Raw genomic sequence first — 8,500 nt, 5'->3', positions numbered from 1 at the left:
GGTACCTTCTTCTTTGTTCCTTTTGATGTTGCCTTGCTCTTTGTGACCTCCTCTTCCAAGTAGGTTCCGTTGCTGGTCTCATATAGCTCTGGTGGTTTAGGTTCCTCCTGATTTTCTTTGAGCTATGACAGCTGCTGATTGCTTTGTTCCTCAACTAAGGGGATTCCCAGATGTACTGGTTGTGCTTCAGTACTTGTTTCTTCCTTCAGTATCTCACTGTGATCTTTGCTTGGTTCTTTGTTCTCTTGATCTGTTTCTTGTGAGGACTTGAAAACATTGAAAGTGAGTTGTTCATCATGAATCTTCAAAATTAGCTCCCCTCGCTCCACATCTAAAAGTGCTCTGGCTGTAGCTAGGAATGGTCTTCCCAATATGATTGGGTGGAGGTGACTCTCTTCCATGTCCAAGATGACAAAGTCTGTGGGCAGGAAGTATTTTCCAACCTTCACCAGCACATTTTCAACCACTCCTACTGCTTGTTTTTTATTTTTGTCAGCCAACCTGATAACTACATCTGTGGGTATTATCTCATTGATCTGCAGCCTCTTCACAAGGGATAAAGGCATTAAGTTGATGCTTGCTCCCAAATTGTAGAGTCCTTTATCAAATATTGTTTCTCCTATAGCACAGGGGATGTAGAAACTCCCTGGGTCCTTCCTCTTTGTAGGCAGCTCTGGTTGAATGAGAGCACTGCACTCTTTATTCATCACTATTGTTTGTCCTCCCTTGAGTGAGCTTTTCTTGGTCAGCAGCTCCTTCATATACTTAATGTATGAGGGCATTTGTTGGAGGGCCTTGATGAATGGTATGTTTACATGGAGAGATGCAAACATGTCAAGAAACCTTGAGTATAGTCTCTTCTCTACACAGCCATTTAGTAATTGGGGAAAGGGTGTATAGAGTCTCAGCAGCTCCTTCTGTGTCAGCTCCTTCTGTGTAATTGTGGTTTCTTGATGATTCTCCCCCTGCTTTCCTGCTGAAGTATCTTCAGGTTGTTCTAATGGGTTGTTCAGCTCTTCCTCAGTCTTCTTATTACTTATAGTAACCATCTTGCAATCTTCCCATCTGACTTTCTTTGCTTTACCTCTCGAATTTTTCTCTGTCACTTGGGAAGCTATCAGTAGGTTTGAGAATCTGCTCGGAGAGGTATCCCACTTGAAATTCCAGCCTCTTGATGGTGTCTCCCTGATTCTTGATATAGGCTCGCACCTCCTCCTTGAATACCTTATTATCTTGAATCTCTTTGCATATGCCCTCAAGTAGAGTCTCAATTCTGGAGAGTCTATCTTCAGATGATGGTGGGTTAGGATTGGAGTGATGAGAAGGGTTGTTTTGGTTTTGGTATGGATGTGGAGAGGTGTTGTTAGGGTGGTGTTGATATGATCTCTGTGTGGACTGTTGGTGACCTGCATGGTTGTTGGGGTTGTGACGTCTCTGATCTTGGCTTTGATCTTGTTGATTTTCCCACCCAAAGTTTGGGTGATTCCTCCAACCAGGGTTGTAGGTCTTGGAGTATGGATCATGGGTCTGCCTGGGTGAGTTTCCAATGTAGTTGGCTTGTTCTTGCTCATCCTTTGCCTCTATATTCACTCCCTCTTGGGTTGCTGATGAGGTGGTGATTGCTGCTACTTGGTTCCTCTCCATCTTCTTGGTGAGGTCAGCCAGCTGCTTAGTAATAAGCTTGTTTTGGGCCAGCAGTGCATCCACATTGTTTAGCTCCATCGTTCCTCTAGTGTTGCCTCTTTCAGAAGCATAGAAGTAGTCATTCTCAGCTACAGTCTCAATGACATCTATGGCTTCTTCAATGGTCTTCTTCTTGTTCAGAGATCCCCCGGATGAATGGTCTACTGCCTTCTTTGATTCATAAGAAAGGCCTTCATAGAAAATGTGTAGCTGCACCCATTCATTGAACATATCTGGTGGACACCTTCTTGTCAGGTCCTTAAACCTCTCCCATGCTTCATATAGAGTTTCACCATCTTGCTGCTTGAAGGTTTGCACCTCAGCTCTCAGCCTGTTGATCCGTTGAGGAGGATAGAATCTTGCCAAGAATTTGTTTACCACATCTTCCCAGGTTGCTAAACTCTCCTTTAGGAAGGATTCCAGCCATTTAGATGCCTTGTCCTTGAGTGAGAAAGGGAATAGAAGTAATCTATAGGTGTCAGGATGAACACCATTAGACTTCACAGTATCACATATCCTTAGGAAGGTGGTTAGATGTTGATTGGGGTCTTCTTGGACACTCCCTCCGAATGAACAATTGTTCTGAACAAGGGTGATGAGCTGTGGCTTTAGTTCAAAGTTGTTGGCATGTATGGTTGGACTTTGGATGCTACTCCCGTAATTTCCTGGGTTTGGATTGATGTACGAACCCAGAACCCTTCTCTCTTGCCCAGCCTGATGTGCTGGACCTTCTCGGCCATGGTTGTGAGCCTCTTCTTCATGATGGTTCTCCATATTCTCATCCATATCTGGTTCAAAGTACTCCTCCTCTTCCTCAGCACCAACTACTCTCTTTCCTCTTGCTTCCCTCCTTAACCTAAGGAAGGTCCTCTCAGGTTCAGAATCAAAAGAAGTTGAAGCCCCGCTTCTTCTCCCTGTCATACAACCAACAAGGCACAAGCAAGGAAATAGATGCAGAAAGTAATTTCTACAGAATACTGTTAGTGTGAGTGATGCAATATATCAAACAGTTAGTGGGTTAGTGGACTGAATTGTAAATAACTAAGAAAATGGGTAGGGGAAGGGGAAGGAAATAACTGAACAGAAAGTAAATTACTCAAATGAACTTAAATCAAACAAAAGAAAAATGCTCAATCTAGTTATCCTCCAATTTAATCAATGTTGATACAAAATCAATGCCCAGCAACGGCGCCATAAACTTGATGCACGAAAACTTGTCTCTCAACAATTTTCCTTCGGCAAGTATACCGAATTGTCGTTAAGTAAAAACTCACAATAGAGTGAAGTCAAATCCCACAGGGATTGATTGGTCAAGCAACTTTAATTGGAAGAATGTTCTAGTTGAGCTAAGCAGAATTTGGTTTGAGAGTTGCAGGAAATTAAATGGCGGGAAAGTAAATAGCAGAAAATGTAAATGCTGGAAGTAAAGAGCTGAAAATAAATGGTGGAAAGTAAATTGCAGGATTGTAAATGGGAATGGGGAAGATGCTCATAAAAGTAAATTGCAGAAATTAAAAAGAATGGGTAAGATCAGAATGGGGAATTCATTGGGTTTAGGAGATGTTGCATTCTCCGGATCAAGTTCATTTTCATCTCTTCCTCAATCAATGCGTTCATTGATCTCCTTGGCAATCTTAAGTGATCGAATTATAATTCCTTGTAATTCAATCTCTCAAATCTTGACCAATAGCCAATTCCTTTGTCAATTGCTCATGAGAAGAGATGAAGTATGGTCACTGATTATACCACATGCATTCCCAAATCAAGTGTTGGTAGAATTATAGTCACCATATCCTTCCAACCCCAATTTGGTCCAACATGAGAAAGCATTTCTAGCATGATCTCTTCATTCCTCTTCCAAGGTTCAGAAGAGATCCAAGTATGAATAGCTTCTTTTCCAAGATAACTACCCAATTAGATGAAGATTGAAAGCTTTCTAGTAAAATCAAGAGAAAAGATAGAAGAAGAATAATGAAAACTAATATTGATCCATCAAATTACAACAGAGCTCCCTAACCCAATGAAGGGGGTTTAGTTGTTCATCGCTCTGGAAATGGAAAACAAAGATGGAAGATACATTCTCAAAAATAAACTAGAAGTGCAGAGTAAATTATACAGAGAGTAGTTCTCAAATTTCCAACTCCCCAAAAGCTCCTCTCTAATTCAAAACTACCCCTATATATACTACTCTTCTGATCTTCTAGTTGGTTCTTCAAGTCTTGGATATGGGCCTTTGGATCTTAAGTTTGAAGCAGTTATCCTCTTCAGTGGGCTTAGCTTTACTTGGAGAGAGAAAGTGTGAAGTAGGCAGGGTATTTAGCTCAGGACGTTAGTGGCGTTAACGTTAAGTGAGAGTGTGGGTTCGAGAACGTTAGTGACAATCACCTTTTTCACTAACGTTCCTAACCCAGGGATGATCCACGTTAACTTCAACGTTAGTGGCACCAACGTGACCACTAACGTTGCCTCTTGTTCCTTCGCACACATTATTGGGACTCACCTTTTCCAATAGCGTTGAGAGTCCTCCCTTCCCCCTACGTTAGAGTCCACGTTAACTTAGTTAACGTGGCTCTTAACGTAGGCTTGCCAATCCTTCGAGAACGTTAGTGACACTTACCTTTGTCACTAACGTTCCAAGATGCCCCTACTTCCCACGTTAGAAGCCACGTTAACTAAGTTAACGTGGCTTCTAACGTGGTGATGATAGCCATCTCCAACGTTAGTGACAAAGGTGAGTGTCACTAACATTAGCTCATCATCCTTTCCTCCACGTTAGCTTCCACATTAACTAAGTTAACGTGGGAGTTAACGTGGCTCATTGTGGCTCATTCTAACGTTAGTGACAAAGGTGAGTGTCACTAACGTTGGCAATTATTTGCTTTCTCCACGTTAGCTTCCATGTTAACTAAGTTAACGTGGGAGTTGACGTGGCTTAAAGTGGCTTAGTCCAATGTTAGTGACAAAGGTGAGTGTCACTAACGTTGGCCATTCTTTTGCTTTCCAACGTTAGAGTCCACGTTAACTAAGTTAACGTGGCCCTTAACATGGCCAATATGAGCTTGGTCTAATGTTAGTGACAAAGGTGAGTGTCACTAATGTTGGCTCCACTTTCTTCTTCCACGTTAGAGTTTACGTTAACTAAGTTAACGTGACTCTTAACGTGGGCTATGATGGCTTCGAGGACGTTATTGGCGATTACTTTTCTCATTAACGTTGCAACCTAGCTCCCATTCCACGTTAGCAGTCACGTTAGTTAGACTAACGTGGCTGCTAACGTGGTTCTTTCTTGTTTTCTTTGTCCTGAAATCAAGCAATAAAGGGCATCAAAGTTCTAATCCTCATCATGAGACATGCATCATCCAATTTGTCATTTAATTCATGCAAAATTCTCATGAAGTCATGTAAAGTGCACCATGCTTGCTTGAATCAAGATGTAAGTGAATTTTTACCCAAAACTTGCTTATTTCCTAGGAAAATGCATGAAACTACCCTAAAACAGTAAAGAAAAGGTCAGTGAAACTGGCCAAAATGCCCTGGCATCAATAAGTTAGAACCCATGGATGGCCATTCTTGAGATCCGGAAAGTCTAAACCTTGTCTGTGGTATTCCGAATAGGATCTGGAAAGGGATGGTTGTGACGAGCTTCAAACTCGCGAGTGCTGGGGGTAGTGACAGACGCAAAAGGATAGTAAATCCTATTCCAGTATGATCGAGAACCGATAGATGATTAGCCATGCAGTGACAGCGCATTGGACCATTTTCACAGAGAGAATAGGATGTAGCCATTGACAACGTGATGCCCTACATAAAGCTTGCCATGGAAAGGAGTAGGAATGATTGGATGAAGACAGCAGGAAAGCAGAGGTTCAGAGGAACGAAAGGCATCTCTATACGCTTGTCTGAAATTCTCACCAATGAATTACATAAGTATCTCTATCCTAGTTTATATTTCAATTATGTTTTAATTATTAAATCCCCATAACTATCTGAATCCGCCTGACTGAGATTTACAAGGTGACCATAGCTTGCTTCAAGCTGACAATCTCCGTGGGATCGACCCTTACTCACGTAAGGTTTATTACTTGGACGACCCAGTGCACTTGCTGGTCAGTTGTGTGAAGTTGTGACAAAGAATTAAGATTATGAATGTGCGTATAAAGTTTTCAGCGCCGTTACCAAGGAATGGAACCGTCACGATTTCTACGCACCAAGTTTTTGGCGCCTTTGCCGGGGATTGTTCGAGTTTGGACAACTGACGGTTCATCTTGTTGCTCGGATTAGGTAATTTTATTTTAATTTTAATTTTTTTATTTCTTAATTTCGAAAAAAAAATAAAATAAATAATTTCTTCTTTTTCATTTTTCCTAATTAATTTTCGAAAAATAAAAAAAATTTATAAAATCATAAAATCAAAAATATTTTTGTGTTTCTTGTTTGAGTCTAGAGTCAAGTTTTAAGTTTGGTGTCAATTGCATCTTTTTAATTTTCCAAAAATTATTTTCAAAAATTTCATGTGTTGCATTCTTCATGATCTTCAAGTCGTTCTTGGCTAGTCTTCTTGTTTGATCTTCATATTTTCTTGTTTTGTGTCTTTTCTTATTTTTCATATGCATTCTTGAATTTTTAGTGTCTAAAAATTAAAAGTATTTAAGTTTGGTGTCTTGCATGTTTTCTTTTCTTAAAAATTCTTCAAAAATAAAGTCTTGATGTTCATCTTGATCTTCAAAGTGTTCTTGGTGTTCATCTTGACATTCAAAGTGTTCTTGCATGCATTAGGTGTTTTGATTCATAATTTTCATGATTTGTTTCAATTTTGTGTTTTTCTCTTTCATCATTTAAAAATTCAAAAATAAAAAAAAATATCTTTCCCTTATTTCACTCATAAAATTCGAAAATTTGAGTTGACTTTTTCAAAACTTTTTAAAATTTAGTTGTTTCTTATGAGTCAAGTCAAATTTTCAATTTAAAAACCTTATCTTTTTCAAATTTTTTTTTTAAAAATCAAATCTTTTTCATTTTTCTTTCATTATTTTCGAAAATTTCAAATTAATTTTCAAAATCTTTTTCTTATTTTTTCCATATTTTCGAATTCAATGCTAACAATTAATGTGATTGATTCAAAAATATTAAGTTTGTTACTTGCCTAATAAGAAAGGTTCAATCTTTAAATTTTAAAATCAAATCTTTTTGTTTTTTGTTAGTCAAGTAATCAACTTTAATTTTCAAAATCAAATATTTTTAAATTTCTTTTTCAAATCTTTTTCAATCAATCCTATCTTTTTGTTTCAATCACATCTTTTTAAATTTCAATCACATCTTCTTCAAAATTTGATTTCAAAATCTTTTTTTTAACTTCTTATCTTTTTCAAAATTTGATTTTCAAATCTTTTTCAATTAACCACTTAACTTTTTGTTTGATTCTTATCTTTTTCAAAACTGCCTAACTAACTCTCTACCTTTAATTTTCGAAAATCCTTTCCTCCTTTTTCAAAATTTTATTTTAATTAACTAATTGTTTTTAATTTTAATTTAATTCAATTTTAATTTTAATTTTCGAATTTTCAATTTAATTTTAAAATATTCTTATTTTATTTTATTAAATTTTCGAATTCTTCTCTTTCTCATCTACTAACACTTCTCTTTCACCCAAAAAAATTCGAACCCCATCTTCCTTTCTGTGTTCGAATTTTTCCTCTTCTCCTTCTTACATTCTTCTCTTCTTATACTTGCATAAGGAACCTCTATACTGTGACATAGAGGATTCCATATTTTCTTTTGTGTTCTCTTCTTTTTCATATGAGCAGAAACAAGGATAAGAACATTCTTGTTGAAGCTGATCCTGAACCTGAAAGGACTCTGAAGAGGAAGCTAAGGGAAGCTAAAGCACAACTCTCTGGAGAAAATCTGACAGAAATTTTTGAAAAAGAAGACAACATGGCCGAAAATAATAACAATGCAAGGAAGATGCTTGGTGACTTTACTGCACCTAATTCCAATTTACATGGAATAAGCATCTCAATCCCTGCCATTGGAGCAAACAATTTTGAGCTTAAGCCTCAATTAGTTTCTTTGATGCAACAGAATTGCAAGTTTCATGGACTTCCATCAGAAGATCCTTTTCAGTTCTTAACTGAATTCTTGCAGATCTATGATACTTTTAAGACCAATCGGGTTGATCCCGAGGTCTACAGGCTTATGCTTTTCCCGTTTGCTGTAAGAGACAAAGCTAGAGTATGGTTGGACTCTCAACCTAAAGATAGCCTGAACTCTTGGGATAAGCTGGTCACGACTTTCTTAGCCAAGTTCTTTCCTCCTCAAAAGCTTAGTAAGCTTAGAGTGGATGTTCAAACCTTCAAACAAAAGGAAGGTGAAGCCCTCTATGAAGCTTGGGAGAGATACAAGGAACTGACCAAAAAGTGTCCTTCTGACATGCTTTCAGAATGGACCATCTTGGATATATTCTATGATGGTCTGTTCTAGCTATCAAAGATGTCACTGGACCACTCTGTAGGTGGATCCATTCACCTAAAGAAAACGCCTACAGAAGCTCAAGAGCTCATTGACATGGTTGCAAATAACCAGTTTATGTACACTTCTGAAAGGAATCCTGTGAATAATGGGACGCCTATGAGGAAGGGAGTTCTTGAAATTGATACTCTGAATGCCATATTGGCTCAAAATAAAATATTGACTCAGCAAGTCAATATGATTTCTCAGAGTCTGAATGGATTGAAGGAATCATCCAACAGTACTAAAGAGGCATCTTCTGAAGAAGAAGCTTATGATCCTGAGAACCCTGCAATAGCAGGAGTGAATT

The 8,500-nt window shown here is 38.2% G+C and overlaps 2 non-coding genes across 2 annotated transcripts; one reads left to right on the top strand and one right to left on the bottom strand.

Moving 5' to 3' along the window:
* Positions 1–1,909: 1,909 nt before the first annotated feature.
* LOC112752571 (small nucleolar RNA R71) lies at positions 1,910–2,016 on the top strand. Its single transcript, XR_003177002.1, has one exon. It is a non-coding gene; the product is annotated as a small nucleolar RNA R71 (small nucleolar RNA).
* Positions 2,017–8,010: 5,994 nt separating this feature from the next.
* On the bottom strand, positions 8,011–8,118 carry LOC112753715 (small nucleolar RNA R71). The gene has a single exon (XR_003178086.1). It is a non-coding gene; the product is annotated as a small nucleolar RNA R71 (small nucleolar RNA).
* Positions 8,119–8,500: the final 382 nt, after the last annotated feature.

This window comes from Arachis hypogaea, chromosome 15 (genome assembly GCF_003086295.3).
Source record: "Arachis hypogaea cultivar Tifrunner chromosome 15, arahy.Tifrunner.gnm2.J5K5, whole genome shotgun sequence".
Classification (NCBI taxonomy): Eukaryota; Viridiplantae; Streptophyta; class Magnoliopsida; order Fabales; family Fabaceae; genus Arachis; species Arachis hypogaea.
Note: the sequence above shows the minus strand (reverse complement) of the source record. Positions and strands in the feature narration are given on the sequence as shown.